This window comes from Ceratotherium simum, chromosome 31 (genome assembly GCF_057802395.1).
Source record: "Ceratotherium simum simum isolate JZ-2026a chromosome 31, ASM5780239v1, whole genome shotgun sequence".
Taxonomy (NCBI): domain Eukaryota; kingdom Metazoa; phylum Chordata; class Mammalia; order Perissodactyla; family Rhinocerotidae; genus Ceratotherium; species Ceratotherium simum.
In genome coordinates this window covers 10,766,836-10,784,335 of record NC_141930.1, presented here as the reverse complement: position 1 = coordinate 10,784,335, position 17,500 = coordinate 10,766,836, and the positions used below count along the sequence as shown (strand labels likewise).

Genomic DNA, 17,500 nt, shown 5'->3' with positions numbered 1-17,500 from the left:
TTTATTTTTTGTTTTTTCTGTCTTACAATGTGCTTAAAATGATTGAATTTTAAGATGAAGAGCTCTCTCAAAGTGTCTGCATAACCTGTCCAATTAATTTTCTTAATCTTCGTGGACTCAAAGTCACGAGTAAGCCTCTGGTTACTCCTTAGTGCTTGTGGACAAGGAAGGAAGGTTGTGTGCAAGCAAGAGGTTAACTCATTCGATAAACCGAATGATATCAGTGAGGAAAAATTCTTGTAATAAGGATGGTGTTTTAATAACCTATGCCATATCTTTTATAAGTCCCTTGCTAACCCTCCTTGGTTTAGCAGTTTTTATTCATTAGAATGGAAATTTTTTTTCTAATTTCTTTTTAACAGTTGGCTCTTATCTAGCCTTCTCAAGCTCTGTTCTGGCTAAATGCCAAACAATTCTAAAGGCATGTGGGACTAAACCTTGTAAAGGCACTGTAGTGATTTTCAAAGAGATAAGAATAGATATTATGAGTTTAAAAAATACTTTTGGTAGATATAGTTAAAGGTAGACAGTGCTCCGGAGGAAATAGCAAAACTCAAGGGGTAGTTTATTAGCAATAATCAGCGGTGGCATTCTGTGGAAAGCAAATCCTATTGTCTATCCTTCCAATTTAAAGTGGGACACATTAATATTAAGTTTCTTAAGTACTAAATTTGGTTTTGCAATAATAAAATATATTTCTTTAGTGGGATAAGCCTCCTAAGGACCTTGGTTTACCTATTTCTGGATGGTTTTAACAGCAGGGAATTGTGTAGGAGGAGGTAAATGGTTAGTATATCGGATATGTGCATAGGCCAGTAATCGATAAATAAGTGAGTATTTGCGTGTGGTTGAGGTTAATTGCTTACTTTATGACCTCTCTTTTGGCTAAGATATGTTGAATTGTGATTTTTACTTTTTATGTAGAGTTGTAAACTCCTGATGTTTGTCCTGTGGTTTTTGTTTTGTTTTCTTCTGTTTGTTCTTTAGAAGTAGCTTTCACTCCAACTTGATTTTGAGAGTGATTTCTGTTAAATGGATCTGCACCTTATTGGTTATTCATTTTTATCTTTATAATGAATGAAATGTAATAGCAATTATGCATTTAGCAAATTTTAAGCATATAAGTTAAGTCCCATTTGAACACACGAGTGATTAAGTTTTCTTATGTGGATTTTAAGACGGTCTTCAAAATGACAAAATAACTGGTTAACTTGGTGGAAAAATTGATATTTAAAAATGAGTAAAGAAAAAAACCAGAAGCCTGGTGGTTAGCTGTCTTACTTTTCACTTGATTGTGTTGGCATTGGGTATACATCATTTGGGTGGAGAACTTTTTAACCTATTAATTTTTTATCACTATGCAGGATATGCCTTAAACATAAGCATTTCCCTTGGCATCAGCTATAAGCTGATTTCCAGTGATATTTAAATGTGTGACTATAAAATATTTCTATTGGCACTTCCTTACTAGTTAACAGCTGTTACAATAGCCTCCAAACATCTATTAAGTAAAGAGAGATTTGTTTGGTAATATAGATTAATAGGAAAGTGAGAACAAGGCTAGGAGTAAAAGTTTTAGGTGGATACAAGTACCTTGGTTCCTAATTGGAAAATTGTATAAACAGACAGATTTTCAATAAGAGCGTTAGCCTTCAGTAGAATTCCATGAAGTATATTGAGTGTAGCCTAACATGTTTAATTTCAGACATCACCAACAGTAATCAGATAGGGATTTCTGAAAACAATTTATTCCATTTCAATGGAATTTCCATTTTACTAGCTGTAATCTCAAATATGTAAATGGTAGCCAAAGCTGGATATGATGCTTCAGTTAAGAATTTTTTTTTTTTGCCCATTGTTTCTTCTAGCATCTTCTTGCCAAATCTTCTGGAGCGCTTGTAATTTCCTCTGTACAGAGCCCAACAGGCTCATCAGCAGCAGAAGGTAAACATAATAGATGTGAGGAATTTCTGGAGATTTATGAGGTTTAGTTTTTTTGAAATGTACACTCTGTCTGGCTATGCTAGTACACGGCCACATGTGGACTCTATGAATTGAAAATGTTATAAATGGGGCATCACTTACCCCTTGTTAAGAATAAGGTTCAGGAACAAAAGATGTTTTCTGTGAGAGTATTTAAAGATTACTGGCTTCTGATTTATAGCAATGCAGTGGAGATGAAAAGAAATAATGAATACTTTAAACCTTAAATTTTTAATCTTGGAATTTGATATGGATTCATTGTTCCATGGTCTAAATATATTATATTTTTATCTTTCTGTACCTTCTTAAACTTTTCTGCTTTCCGTTTATAATATGGGGAGAAAACTGGGTGTCTGTACGGAACATCCCAACAATATCAGACAACTTCTAACGAAGATTATTGACATTGCTGGCATTTGGCATGGTGTACTGCCAAAAAGGAAATTAAAAAGTACAAGCTATTATCTTAAAGACCATCTGTTTATGAAAATGGTTAATTTCACATCATTTTTGTTGAGCATAAAAATGACCCCTGGTGAAGGACAGAATATGCCTCTCTCATAATCATGATAGTTTCCTTGCCTGTTAAAATGCTTCTTTAACTTGTTCAGGGACTCTATTGATATTAATTAATCAGCTTTGGTGCTATAAACATCTCAAGTGCTAGAGTGCACGTTAGTCTTCTGTGCCAGGCGTTTCTGTACATCTTTTCTTTTATATACATCTTGCTAGAAGAGGCTAGCACAGCAATGGTAGAAGAGCACAGAAAGGCCTCTCATTCCTGCCGCTGTTTATCGGTAGGATGCCCTGATGGAAGGGCTGGTAATCATGGATGCAATCTTGTTGTGGCCTCACAAAATGGCATCTTTTTCAAGGACTTAGGTAAATGATAGCATGGATCTTATGGAGATAATTATTACTAAGAACATCACTTTAACTTGAATCACCTGCCAAAGAGTGCTGGAAAAGGGAGAAAGGTAGTCTTTTATCAAAGGCATGTTTTAGTAAAAGCTTGTCTGACTTGGGAGACGAACCGCACTTGAAGTGTTGTTGCATGATGCATTTAAAACCCAAAAAACTTTGCTTTGTTGCCTCATGATTTTGTTTCTCCTGAATGATGATGTTTCCAACTATAGCTTAATTACTAAAATAGAAATGCCAATCATTTAAATATAAGCTTTAGAAAAATAACAGATCCTAGTGTTGTTTTCTTTTTAAAAAACACTATATATAAATATATATTTATATTTATATGTATGTTTTATATATATATTTCTTTATATCATTCTCCATTCAGTGGTACTGTGAGGCTAGACTAAGACTGGGAAAAGTGAGTGTTTTATTTTGCTGCATTCTTGTGTAATGTATATAAAATATGTGTGCACCTCAAAAGCATTATAGTATCTTTGAGAATAATAGTAAAGGTAACATACTTCAAAATAGAATGTAAAATCACTATCATTGGAAAACAACATGTAATTATTAATGAAACCAAGATATTGCCTTGAAATGAAGATAGGCTTTTGTTTAGTTTTGTGATATTTTAAAACAAAGTAAATAATGACTTGTTTTCTCTAAACCAGTTCACATGGGGCTTCAAATTCTCAATATGGTCAATACAAATAGATATGTTAAAAATCTTAAACAAATTAAGCAATTTGTTATTTCTCATTTTTGTAAGCTTTATATGTGTTTCTCATCCGTGGTTATGTTAGAGGCAGGATTACCGCCTGGCAATTTCCTCTTGTCTGTGAAAATAATGTATAGAAGGTGAAGTAATACAGTGGTGTTAATCCAGCTTTTTAAAATAATCAGTCTCTTATGCATATAATATTTATGTTTTTGTCTATGCAGGAGTTTCTCTTTCTGAACCATTCTTTATCTACCAAATTTCTTTTTTGACAAATGAGATTGGATTACCAAGTCACAGCTGTGTATGCCAGTTGATGTATTACTGTAGGATTGATAATTCATAAAAGCCCAGCACAATTTGGGGGTTAAATTTTTTTAGATATCAGAAAATAAGGCTGCCTGCTAGATACATATTTTTTCATTTCTGTTATCTAAGTTTTACCGGGTTTAGGCTAGTTATTGACTCAGTAAATGTGAAAAAAAAATGTTGGTATGCTGTCAATATTAATGTAGATGTCAGACCAACACTGGTCCCTAATGTATGTAAGAGCAAGTATTTTTTACCTTGATATAGAAAGGCAGTCATGTGTGAGATTTAATATACATCCTAATCTGTCTTGTCATTGCTCTAGCCATGGGTGATGTGCTAATGTGTGGGCCGCCATTTTCTTTCTCTCCTCACACAATGGAATGAATACCCACAAATGACAGTCAAGCTCGTCTCTGAAATTATTTTGAGAACACTTAGAAACACTGCAGCCTTACCTTTAGACTTAAAGTCTTTGACTTATTTAAACATTCAAGCAACGTGTAATTAGCAACAACAAGCATCCTTCGAAGGTCCATTCTTAAGCATACTGAGAATTATTCTTCCAAAAATAAAAAACATTCTTAAAACATTTTAATTACTTTTAAATGCAATAAAATACTGCATCCACTTGAGTTCCTACTTTTCAGCATCTTAACAGAATGCGCTAATATGTTTTCTAATTAAGTTACCTTACATTCTTTTACTTGGTCAGAGTTGGTGTCATTAAAATGACAAAGTTCAACACAATAAAATATGAAATATATAACCTACAGTTAATATTAATTAGATCTCTTCATTTCTAATAAATGCAAGTATTTAAATTTAGTGCTACTTTTTATTCTAGGAAATATTTTATGAAATTTTAATACCCTAAAAAGGAAATCCAAACAAACCTAATTTTTAATCATCAGGACCAAAAATATAACTTTATTTACATATTTTTATAATGTAAAGCTCTATCTCTCCAGAGTAATTTTCTATAATGAAAAAAATTGTAATGTTTATGAGACCATACCATGAAGAGTCAAATGAATTTTATTTATATGGGGCAGCAACATAGTTAGAAATTAGTATATCAATGAAATTCTTTTATGGTATTCTAGATATTTTGGACCTATTCTTTAAAAGTTATCTACAGAAGCTAAAGGTGCACTGTATATCATCACTCTATAATGGAAATTAAAAGCAGTGGTGAAATTTTGGCTGTAGATATTTGCTAGCAAATATTACCTTAGAAATAATCCCATTGGGAGAGGAAAAAAACCGCCCTATTTTTAGAATAAATGTTATAAATTTGCTTTCCTACTTAAGTTTCCTACAAGTGGCTCTTCTTCTCTGAGAGTAGTAATATAAAGGCTAAATTGTTACCTTATGTTTTCATTGGGTACGTTTGTGACCACTGACAGTTATAATTTGCAAAAATTACAATGATTATGGACATTAACATACTTGACGGTGGCTATTATTTTTATTTGAAATACAAAGACTTTCAGTGGATACTGGACATTAAGACCTTGTCTGTAGATGCCAAGTGAGGTGGAGAATTGAGACAATTGTTCAAAGAGTTTAGGCTAAGGTGGCATGTTTTTCTCAATTTTGTAGATAGTTCAGATGCAAATGGATATTTAGCTTGAACGTTCTCTAGTTTATTTGTGTATGTCCTTTGATACTAAACTGATTGTCTGTTGCCAGTAAATCAATTCAGATTTTGACTCTGAATCTGAATTGGTTCACTGAGAATAATAGTGAAAGCAAATATTTATTTGCCCTTGATTTGCCCTTGATTTATCTGCTCTTGATCCTCAACTTGTTTAATTCTCTGACAACACAAATTTGCAGGTACTATTATTATTCCTATTATACAGATGAGGAAACTGAGGCTTAGCGATGTCAAGTCTGTTTACAAGTTTACCCAGCTCCATTGTCCCAGTAATATAGCTGGGATTTGAAAAGCAGTCTGACTCCAGAATCCATGCTTTTAACCTTACTCTGAAAAATAATACTTTACAGGGAAAGAATAGACATTTTGAGACAGAACTTAACAAAACAGAAAGCATTTCCACAATAATCCCCTACTATTTGCAATCAATGACGAAATTCTGTTTGTCATTCTCTTTTTGCTTTCCCTCCACTGGGTATCATTCTTCTCTGGGAAAACTACTAACCACATAAAAGATAGTTTCATATGGATACCCTATGTGGAGTCAGACATTGGTGACCACGAATTTTACTTTTTGAGCATTTTGGATAAAGAGATAACGTGAGCTTATAAGATGTAATTCAATGGGCTATTTTGTGGATATTAGCTTTTGATAAGACACAAACAGCTCCAGGTGGTGTGATATAGTAAATAGTAGACACATCCAATGTGTTGAATTTTGAAAGTGTTAATATTTTAATAGTGATGTCTTTTAGAATCCATTGTGTATATGAGGTTTTCTTTTAATATCTCCTGATAACTAAACTCTAAAAAATAATATATAAAATAATATTCTATCATTCCCCAGCTAAATTTTAATGCAACAAGTAATAATTATATCATTGTTACCAAAAGTAAAAAACAAAAAAAAGTCTGAAGAGTTGAGTTCCCGTAGGTGAAATTTTGAGCAGGGATCACTTACTGCAATTTGAAAATCAGAAACCGCTTGGCAAGAGTACGCCATTGTTCACAACACTTTTGAGGGTGGGAGGTTCAGCGCTGTTCGTTCACCATGATGAAGAAAAGCTCAAAGCATGAGATTTATTGGCAGCAATCAGTCCTAGCATGATTGCTGTCATTTTCTGGGAAGATCAAATGACCAACATATTTATTTGCTATAGGTGGATAGTCAAAATCTGTTAACTCAGGGATATACAATCTCTTTTCTTGTAAATAGCATAATCACTGTGTATAAATACACACGATATATCCCATATTTTAACTGTTTTATATTGTTTTTGATTCAGCAAAAATTTCATGACCTCTTATTGGCATACTATTGGGTGAGGCCCCAACAAAAAATGTCTTTGTAGAGGCTGGCCCGGTGGTGCAAGCACTTAAGTGCTCGCCCTCTGCTGCAGCGGCCCAGGGTTTGCCAGTTCAGATTCCGGGCACGCACCGACACACCACTTGGCAAGCCATGCTGTGGTGGTGTCCCATATAAAGTTGAGGAAGATGGGCATGGATGTTAGCCCAGGGCCAGTCTTCCTCAGCAAAAAAAGAGGAGGATTGGCAGATGTTAGCTCAGGGCCGATCTTCCTCACCAAAAAAAAAAAAAAAAGAAAAAAAGAAAAAGAAAAGAAAAAAATGTCTTTGTATTCAAGGAGTTTATAGTTTAAGGGGAAACTGTGATGAATGTGATCAGGTGTTATAAGATGAGTAAAAACAGGGCTGTGAGAACCAGACAAGGTAGCTGATACGTAAATCTGAAATAAAATGAAAGACATATAGGACGAGAGAGCTTTGAAATATGGGCAGGATTTCAGCAGGAAAAGAAGGAAGTGGTTGGGTAATGATGCTTCGGATGAAGTAGGACATGGTAAGCAGAGCCTCCAAGTTTGAAACCCACAGGCTGTGTTGGAGAAGTCAGCAGCGCAGTTTGTCTGAGACAAAGGGTTAAAAATGAGTAACCAAGACTGGAAAATATGACTGAAGCATGAGCCAGGCTTAGGAAAAGATAACTAATGATTACTACTAATAATGATGAGGATATTGATGATAGCAGACTTTACTAAACAATCTCACAATCGCTGTATGCCAATCACTATTTTAAGTACTTTACACATGTAAATTAAATTCTTCCTCACAGTAATGGTAAACAAGTATTACCGTTATATTCCTTATTTTACAAATGGAGGCACTGAGGGTTCCTTCAGGCTAAATAACTTGCCCAAGTTTACACGAGTAACTTGGAGAGATCATGGAGGTCTAAGCAGTTTGAAATCTTATTATTAAGAGAAAACGTTAGGTTGGGCAGTAACATGGTCTTCCCTAGTTAGGAAACCTTATTTCTTCCTTGCTTCCTTTCCAAAATGAACTGCATGCTCATACTCTTCTCATATTGTTCATTTGTGTTGTTCATATTTCCAGAAGCACCATTGCTTCTTTCCTTAACAATCCTGTGTATCTCTTTATAGGCAGGCATTCATTGCACCTTTCCTTGTAATTGTAACCTGTATTGATATATATCCCCCATCAGTGATCTTCTCCAGTAGTTCCTGTGTCATACAACTTAGCACTCACTCACATACTGAATTTCACTCTTGATTATTTATTTATCTGTTCAAGTCTTGCCTCTTGGATCTTAATCTAGATTCCAATATTTTTGAATATGTGTCTTGCTTCTAGTATATCTTCCATGGTGTCCAATTTATAGTAGGGATTCTGGCGGGATTAATACTCCTGGTTTCTGTGTTAGTTCTGGTCAGGTAGACCTTGGACACCAAAATGCCATTTTTGGGTATGTGGAGACGTATGACAGCTGAGTAGTTGAAAACTGAATTTCTCCCAAATCAGTACTGCCCAGAGTCATTGATCAGGAGGTATATGTAATATCAAATTAAATAATCTCATTTTGTTATTAAGAGCCAAGTTTTTGGTTCTTCGTATACAAAGAAAAAAATGAAATATTCGCCATGAGGTTCTGGGGTTTGGACCATACTAAGTAAATGGATTAACCTGGTCATTATTACTCTGCTGCTTATCTTTTGATTAAACTGATCAGATTGATTATTTTAGCATACTCTCAACATTGACTTGAGGATAAATCCGACACTCAAATAAAATAATTCATGAAAACATTGATTTCATACCAGTGTGTTATTTTGTATTCTGGAAAATTTACGACCAAAGTATTTATTTATCATTATGTGGGTAGACAAAGAAAGGAGCTGGCTCAATATTAAGTGACTTTCACTATTGCATCGCTGTTGGCTCGTGTTAGACTAAACTGACACACGATTGTAAAAGTCCTCAAAAGAGCAATCAAACGTTTTGGCCGAAATCCACTCCTGGATGAGTAGGAATTAATATCAAAGAGTGCACCAACAGACTGTTTTGACTGTCTGCAAGATGGTAAACAAACGTTTTGGCTAAATTCCGTCTCTTGATTATGACATAATAGAGCAATTTGAAAGAAACATTTATATGAAGTGCTCTAATGGGGAATCATAGAGCAAAATTACCAAGGATAATGAGTGAGTCTTAGACTATATCGGTGTTGTGCAAAAACAATATTTTGTCAGGAAATAAACATGTGCATATCATGTAGGCAATTGTTTTTAGCTTCCTGCATTAATAAAGATAACTAAATGACTGCAGAATTTCATTTTCACTTTGTGCTGTAAAGACAGTACATTTAGCATTTAACCAGTTTAAATTGATTTATACAGTCAAAGTAAGCATTTCAAGACCAACATAGATCCATGGGTCAGAATCATTTAGTTTATTCATCTCTATTAATCAAATTAGTTAGATAATTACCAAATCTCCATTTCAATTTGTGGATTTAAGATCTGAATTATCTTGATTTGTTTGTGTAGGGTTTTAAAAGTTTAATTTCTATGCTATTAATGGAACTGAAAATAGTGTTAAATTATTTTAGAAATAATAGACTGTTCCATTAGTGTCTTTGCAGCCTGTCATATAAATATGTAAATATATGTGCATATGCATTTAGAAAAATAATCTTTCAAATTCTAATGCACAACAGCATCTTCTAAGACATTAGAGTTTACTATGTAAATAAACATTTGGATTTCACTTAAAATGTATAATATTTGTTTGACTTTGTTTCAGATTTCATATGACATGCCAACAACTTCTCAAAGATTCTCTTCCTTAGTACTATATAATTTATGTCAAAATATGAGTTGTTCTGTTGATGCTTATCTGTATTTACATATTGAGAAGCCTGGAAAAGTTGTTCTATATATCTAGATGTATTTTTATAAATTATTATATATATAATTAAGTGGTTGAGAAAGTAAAGTTTATAATAAAAGTTGTCTAAGACTTTTTATAATAATAGTTTATGGATTGCCACTCTGCGTCAGGCACTGTGATATACTTTAAATATATTAACTCATTTTACTTCATCACAGACAAATTAAGGGGAAAATTACTACTGTCTCTGACTTTCATCCTTGGAAACAGAGGCACAAATATTAAATAATCTGACAAAGTCACACAGTTGGGAAGTGAGGGACCTAGAGTTTTTATCCAAAATGACTCCTGAATTCTTAATTGTTATCAAGTGTCAAAATAATGAACTGTTATTAAAAAATGATATTATTGAAAGGTTAACAAACCAAAGTATTCAAATATTAAAAGTAAAAAAGTTAAGGTCTTCATTGGAAACCTTACATTTTTCAAAATTTTCCATATAAGGAAATATTAGCTTGAGGTTTCTTTGATACTAAGTTTTAAAACTAAAGCACTGACAATATTTAATTCTCTACTAGTGAATCAAGTTTGATCTTCTGTAAAAGGAATAAATCTCCGGCTTGAAGTTTTGGGAACTTGTTGAACAAATATCATTAGTTATCTTTTTCTTGGCCAGTTGATATTTCTTTTGTAATGTAAAGGACAGCCCCATTTTAAATTCAGCAGCATGATTCCCAAGTTGGAATAATTCGGTTACAGAAGCTTGCTACCTTTTAGGTTCCCAGGAGTAAAGTTTGCATTTCCATCCAGCCTCGTGTGTGCACCAGAGGATGGATTACTTGGGTCTGCCTCGGTTGAGTAACAATCACTCAACCAGAGAAGAATTTTTAAAGGGGCTGAGAGGCCTATGCCTTACACTTCTTTTTTGGTTGACTCTTTCATACTAGAATTCTTAAAGCAAAAATTTTGACTAGTTCTTTTACTCAATATTTTATTACAATTTGCTAAAACAAAGACAAGTGAGAAACAGGTTGAAAATATGTTTGATTAAAAATTGCACAAAAAATTCCCCACCTTCTCTTGGAGCAAAAATAAGTCTTTTCCTAAAGATATTTGTTGGGATATTTTTGATCAGCCAGGTATTTGTTTGAATTTCAAGAGTTATGAGACTCTTACTTTACAAATTCTCCATTCACTTTTTGTACAGGGCTGAATCCAGCCACTTAGGGGTGTCTATTTTGTACCTTCACAGCTTATGTGGTGGCCTCAAATATAAGCTGTTTCAAAAATAACCATTAATCCGATGTGTTTAAGTAAATTTGAGGGGAAAAATCTCTGTCATTCTTGTGTTCTAAAGTAAAAGATTTGGGTTCTAATGTAGAAAACTGTTTAGATAAGTGGGAACATTTGTATATGGCTTGATAACATATTTATAAGTAATATTAACAGGGTATCTTCATAGCAAATTTGAGGACATATTTTTATGTCTACAGATATTCTTACTATATTTCAATGTTGGGACATTTCATTCTTTGTGTAAAGTACTAAACTTATTTAAGAAATACAAGGTGGCAGGGTCAGGAAGAAAAATCATTCCACTATATGAATACATAGAAAACAGGATTTTAATCTCAGTCTCATTATTAACTGGGGAAAATCACCTAACATCTCAGAGATTCTATTTCCTCACCTGTAAAATGAAGGTCTGGCATAAATTATCTCTAACCTCTATGATTTTAATGTCTACCTTTTAACTATAGAACCATTGAAACCTTTACATCTGCAGATAGAATTTTCAAATTTGAATTGTATTTTTTTAAGAGATTTTGGGACTTCGTTATGAAGGTGGCGAGCTTATATATTCATTTGCCCTGGAAGAAGTTTTTAGAATCAGCTAAAATACTTCTAAAACTGAATGTTATATGGCCAGAGCTGGGCCAACCTCAGCCATTCCATCGGGAACAGTGATTCTATAATGTAACAGCAACAAGAAATCCTGAGATAAATACAATGTCAGTTGATGGCGTGCAGGTGTGTCACTGAGGGGAGGGAGGATAAGAAGAAAGCAAGGAATGGATTAATGCCAACAGACTTCACAGTTTTGAAGTAATTAGTAAGCTGTGCAGGTGTCTATTAAAACTAACTGACGATAAATCTTGGTTTCTCTTTTGAATATTGCTTTGGTTTCACAAGTTCTGTGCCTCCAGGGCCAAAAGAAAATGACTCCAAGATTAATTACCACAATGGCTCATTCCCAGTAAGAAATTTAACAGAGTGTTCTCTTTATTTGAATTTATTATTTGCGTTATTATTAATACAACCACTAATAAAGTTGATGGTTATTCATTCTGAGAGACCACTGGACAAGATGATCCATTCCTCAGTGAAAAGAAGGTCCAGCGTAGAGAGATCCTTAAGCAAATAGTTCCTTGTTGTCAGAAGTTATTCGTCCCTGCGTGTGCCTGACGCAGATTTCTTCACGACATTTTAGGAGCACAGAAGTGTAACAAGGTGTCCTGGGCTCTATTGTCGACTGGTTCTTAAGTGGAGTAACTAATTGCGGGTAAACTTAGCCCAGAGTGACATTTCTTCTAGCTTCTCCGTCTGCTCTTTTGTGACACCCCTGCCATTAACTGTCATTTTCCTGTAAATAGACGGTGAATCTGAAAGGCCAGCTCTGCATCACATCATTTCAGGTTAGGGGCAGCTCCTCCGAGTTGAGTGCTGTTTAGGTGTCAGAGAGAAGTCTCTGACCCCTGGAAGCACGTTGCCGCGGAGCCTTAATTAGCCCTGACTCCAGCCATTCCTGAAAAGAGCACAAAGGAGAGCACATTGTTTTTCTAGTTGGGAAGTTAGCGTCTGACCTAATAACTTGTCCAGACTCGCAGGACACTGTAACCACACAATAACAATGGGCTTTATTCCATTGCTTTCACCTACGTGAGGCATAGAATGAGGCATCGAATGAGAAGGAATTATGATTACCTCCCAAGGACCATTTTAGAGTTTTCTCTGCCTTTTATTAGGGGTGAAGTAGTGATTGCCTTAAAAAAAAAAAAAAGAAAGGTGGTGGGCATATAGATTTTTCTCAAATATATGTACTTAAAATTATTTTAAATCCTCCAGTGTATGCCTGTGTATTTGATGATTTATCAAATATCTTTTAAAGAGTGTTCTTACTGCCAGAAAAGTGAAATAAAGTATTTTGATATTAAAAATCCCTGCTTGATTTCAAATTGTGAACAGAGTGAAGTCTGTACTGCAAATGCATATCTTCAAAAAATAGACTCATTGTAAGAAACATCCGTAGTTTTACTTTGGGCCTTCTGTAATTACAACAGAGGAACTTTTGGAGGCATGGTGGCTACTGTAAAAATGATTTCTCTTTACCCACCTTTTCTAGGATCAGAAACCCTAAAATACAGTTTAGTTTCGTATGTTTGCCATTTTTGGTGGACTCGTTTAAGAGTCCCCATGTAAAAAGACTACTAAAAAGAGGTTGGCCTATAGTTTCATTTTGTTCCTTTCTCTCCTTTTTTTCCCCAATTATCTTGGTGGTAATATTAAGTAAGATCAGCACTATTGAAGAATCAACTGCACACTCAACAGGTAAAAACAATATATAGGGAAAAAAATAGGGGTGATGCTTATGAGTACCTAAGACTATTTTGATTAGGAAAGCTCTTTAAAAGTCACTGTGGAAGCAGTTAATGCACTCCACTTAAAATTGATCCTCTAGAATAAGAAAACCTGACCTGATGGCCACTGGAGCCTTCTTTTTGGAGTCGTAAACACAAGCCAGCATTTTAAGTATTTTATGTTTTTATTTTAACAGAACTCCTTCCTCTTTTAGAGTGATGTCTCTGTTACTTCTATTAAAAACACAACATGTCAAGGATTTAAGGCTTAGCTATCAATGTTTACATGGAACTGAGGTTTTCATGGAAAGACCCCAATTCCAGTGCTTCTTGTGTTAATTTCAGTATTTTTTTGAGTTGGAAATACTTTTGCACCACTGTAGCCGGAAGCTTTGGATGTTCTGCAGTGATAAAAGATAAGTACTTGCATTTTCAAATTTTCAGCTGCAAATACAGTTTGTTGTTGTTGTTGCTGTGTAGGTGGGTTTTGTGTCAGATTCTGGCTCAGAAGAGGTCCCCATACCTTTTCCATATAAGAAGAGGTTCTCACATACAGAATCCAAGAAAATGTGCTTTGGAGAGTTCTCCTTCATATATGGCCACTGATTTCTCCTGCTGCGTGGCACTGTGTGTATCTGCCTGTTAAATTACAAAGTTTGGCCCTTAGAACGCATGAACAGCAATGAGATCAATACAATAAACTCCTCTATATAGTCTAGATGATAAACCAAACTGGAAAAATCTTTTACACAGGAGACCATGATTGTTCCCTCTCATTAGTCTTAACACTTCCCCCCTTTTCCCCTTTTTCTTTTAGAGCCAAATTTCTGGTGTAACCTAAGTATAAAACCATCCACTCAGAATTAAATGTAGATTCGTAGTTCTAGTTAAAGATAGTGCTTTATAAATATACTTCATGTGATTATGTAACTAGCCAAAAAATAAATCCTGCCAAACTTCTTCAAATCTTATTAAAATGGAAAAAGATGGAGAAAGCTGCTGGCCTGTCATTCTTCCTTTTTAGTGGACACATCAAGCCTGTTCCCCCAGTGGAAGCCGTCTCAGCAGACCTTTTCACGATCCTGTTGTCTCTGGCCCAACTGTCAGCCTTCTAGGAGACGAGGACTAAGGAGTCTTCTCTCCCCTACGATCATATAAGCAGTCTCTTCAGGTCTGAGGGAAAATGGAAGACAAGGTGCAACCCAGCTGTCAAGTTCATCATTCGCTGTAGTCAGACCTGATAATAGAAGAACAAATTATTAAATAAAAATCAGTGAAAGTCTCAGTTTGGAAGATAAACTCTTCCTTTTGTTTGACCATGTAGAAAGTAAAGTAGCTAGCACAGAAAAGAAGAACTGTCAATTTTAAGCCTTCTTGATTTTCACAACAAAAGTAATTCAAGTATTTAAATAAGTACTGGTCACTGCCTTCTAAGCCCCCCCCAAGTTGTTCAACCTTTGCTTGTTTTGTTAGTTTTCAAGGCTGTTGTTCAATTTTTGTGGAATACACACCAAGGGCTAGTCTAAGTACCATTGTGAAATCTGATAAAACTGGAAGTTTCATCACAAGTATTGAAACCTTTAGAGAAGGAGGGATTCAGAGGATTTGGTTGTGGAACAGGAAAGGTCCTCGAGTGTTTTCCATGCAGACTTGATGCAGGAGATAAATGTTAATTTATATAGAGGATATTTGGGGATGATTATGAAATTGTCAAAATCTAGGAGCCTAAATGTTTAAGTTAATGTAGGCAAGCCCATCAAGTGGGCTTGAGTGGAAAGCTTATGCCAGGAAATAATGAAAATGATTTTGAAAATACAGAGGTTGTATAGAAATTACATCACTTTAGATTAGGTAAGACATAGCTGAATATTGCATACATATTATATTTATATAAATTACATCATTTTACAATAGAGAGACATAGCTGATCTATGTATATGTGTACACATGTATATTAACACTTACTATGAATTGGATTTTTTTCTCTATCGTATAACTTCAAGGAAGTTCACTTTCTAAAAAAACTCTCTAGTGTAACAATAAAATCTGTGTTTTTGATCCTTTATTATAGACATATTGGCTGGTAGGGATCAAGACCTGTCCTTGGGGCTTTTTTGAATGTATGCCAGGCCTTGTCTTGTCTTCTTGATTCCCAGGGTTCCCATCCTTTCAGCTGGGCTTTGGGGTGGTCAAGATGAGCAACAGCATGGTTAAACAAATATGCCATAATACTTCAGTGGTTGAGTGCTGCCTGGAAGAGTTAGAACCAACTGTAATCGTCTAACCACACTACCCTGGAGAGTTTAAAACCAGAGCCCTGGGTAGGTCTGAAAACTTCAAGTGTCCTATTTCTTATTTGTAACTTTTCGGAGAAGAGTTATTGCCACTCCTATGATAATGTTTCCGTAACTAGGGAGAGAAAGGGCAGACTAAGTACTTTACCACACTGTAAAGCATTAGAAATATAGAGGTTCCCCCCCCCCCATTTTCTGGTTTCTCTTCCTACCCATCTTTTTCTTACGATTCCCTGCACTGGATCATTGAATGATTTCTAATAAAGGCTAATATTTCCCAGGTATAGGCAATGGGTGACTGTGTCTTGATAACACTGGGAAAAAAGATTGAGTCTCTTCTAATTTAATGATGTGGCCATATCTAGAACTGTTTCACGAGGCAGCAACCAGAAACTGCTAGCACCACAGCATCTCTGCCTTGTAGGCAGGCACCAAGAGATCAGCCAGGCCAACTATTTCTGTCGTATATTCAGTCCATCTGTGTCTTCTGAATGTGGCTTGTCCTAGGAGCAATATCGTTGGTTTTACACAATTCGCTCAGGTCTGGAAATTGAAAACTTACTGTGTTGGGCCTCCTGCATGAATTTGGAAATGACTTTTTCCAGACACAGTGTTATGATTTCTTTAGAATATTATTGATCTCTCTGATAAATAGGCATTTTTAGAAAACCGCTGATAAACCTAAAGTGAGACTCCATTTATGTAACCGTAAGATCATGACATAAACAATCCAGAATCTGGAAATGCAGAATAAACATAAAGCTCCTGTTTTACACTGGAGCCTCAGGACTGTGTTTTCAATAATATTATGGGATAAAGATGAGCAACTCTCATTGTATATGTCATAATCTTAGTGTTTGTTTTGGTCTATGAGTAGTACATTTTTTCAAAACTACAGATTAGTTTTAAGAAAGATCTAGTTTTAAACAATAGTTAGCCAGCCTTTTTACTTACTTTAATCAACTTGTTCTGCTGAACAAGGTATCGAATTGATAGCTGCTATTGATTGGACGTAGCATTACCTAATCTTCACTAAATGTAGGAAGCTTTTCAGATTTAGAAAGGTGGCAGAAAGTGTCTAGTAATGGTGCTGCTGGGAATTCAAACTCAATACTGTGGTCAGGGTAAAAGTGATGTAACTATAAGAGGTATTTTATTATAAGCCTGTTGGTTTTACTAAATGTTTGGCCTGGTATATTTGTGGAGTGTGTGTGTGTGTGTGTCTGTGTGTGTCTGTGTTGTATGTATGTGATTAACATATTTAGCAGATGTTTCCATATTTTAGTCATTTAAAATGTTATCAGTAATCATTTCTATTAATAATAGGGTTGCCATTTTTGTATAATAGGAAGCTAGTATTTAACTTTAAAAATTTACAGAGAAAAGAGAGTATGGTACCATAGAACAGAGAGGAGACTGCATTAGGAATTCAATGCAGAGGAAGGATACAGGAATCATTACTAAAACAGATATAAACGTGACCTTCACTGTGGTTCAGTAATTATCCCAGTCCACACTATGGTGTATGTATCATGATTTTCCTTTTTTCTCTTTGTTTTCATTTTTATCTGGGTACTTCACTGGTGAGTAATTGCTAAAGGGAACCCATTATGCAAGGCAAGCATTCAGTTTGCAAGTGAATTTGCTTGTAGCTATTGCCACATTTGAACCTCACTAATGTATGTAAATTAAAAACTCTGGTATTTGGAATTGCTCCTGTTTGAAATAAAAACAGAATCTGATCATTACAATCTGCAAGCCAGGTATTATCACTGGACTA

The 17,500-nt window shown here is 34.9% G+C and overlaps 1 protein-coding gene across 1 annotated transcript in view; it reads left to right on the top strand.

Annotated features, from left to right (window-relative positions):
• ZFHX4 (zinc finger homeobox 4) overlaps window positions 1-17,500 on the top strand; it is a 178,690-nt gene that overhangs the window by 97,033 nt on the left and 64,157 nt on the right. The window lies entirely within an intron of this gene.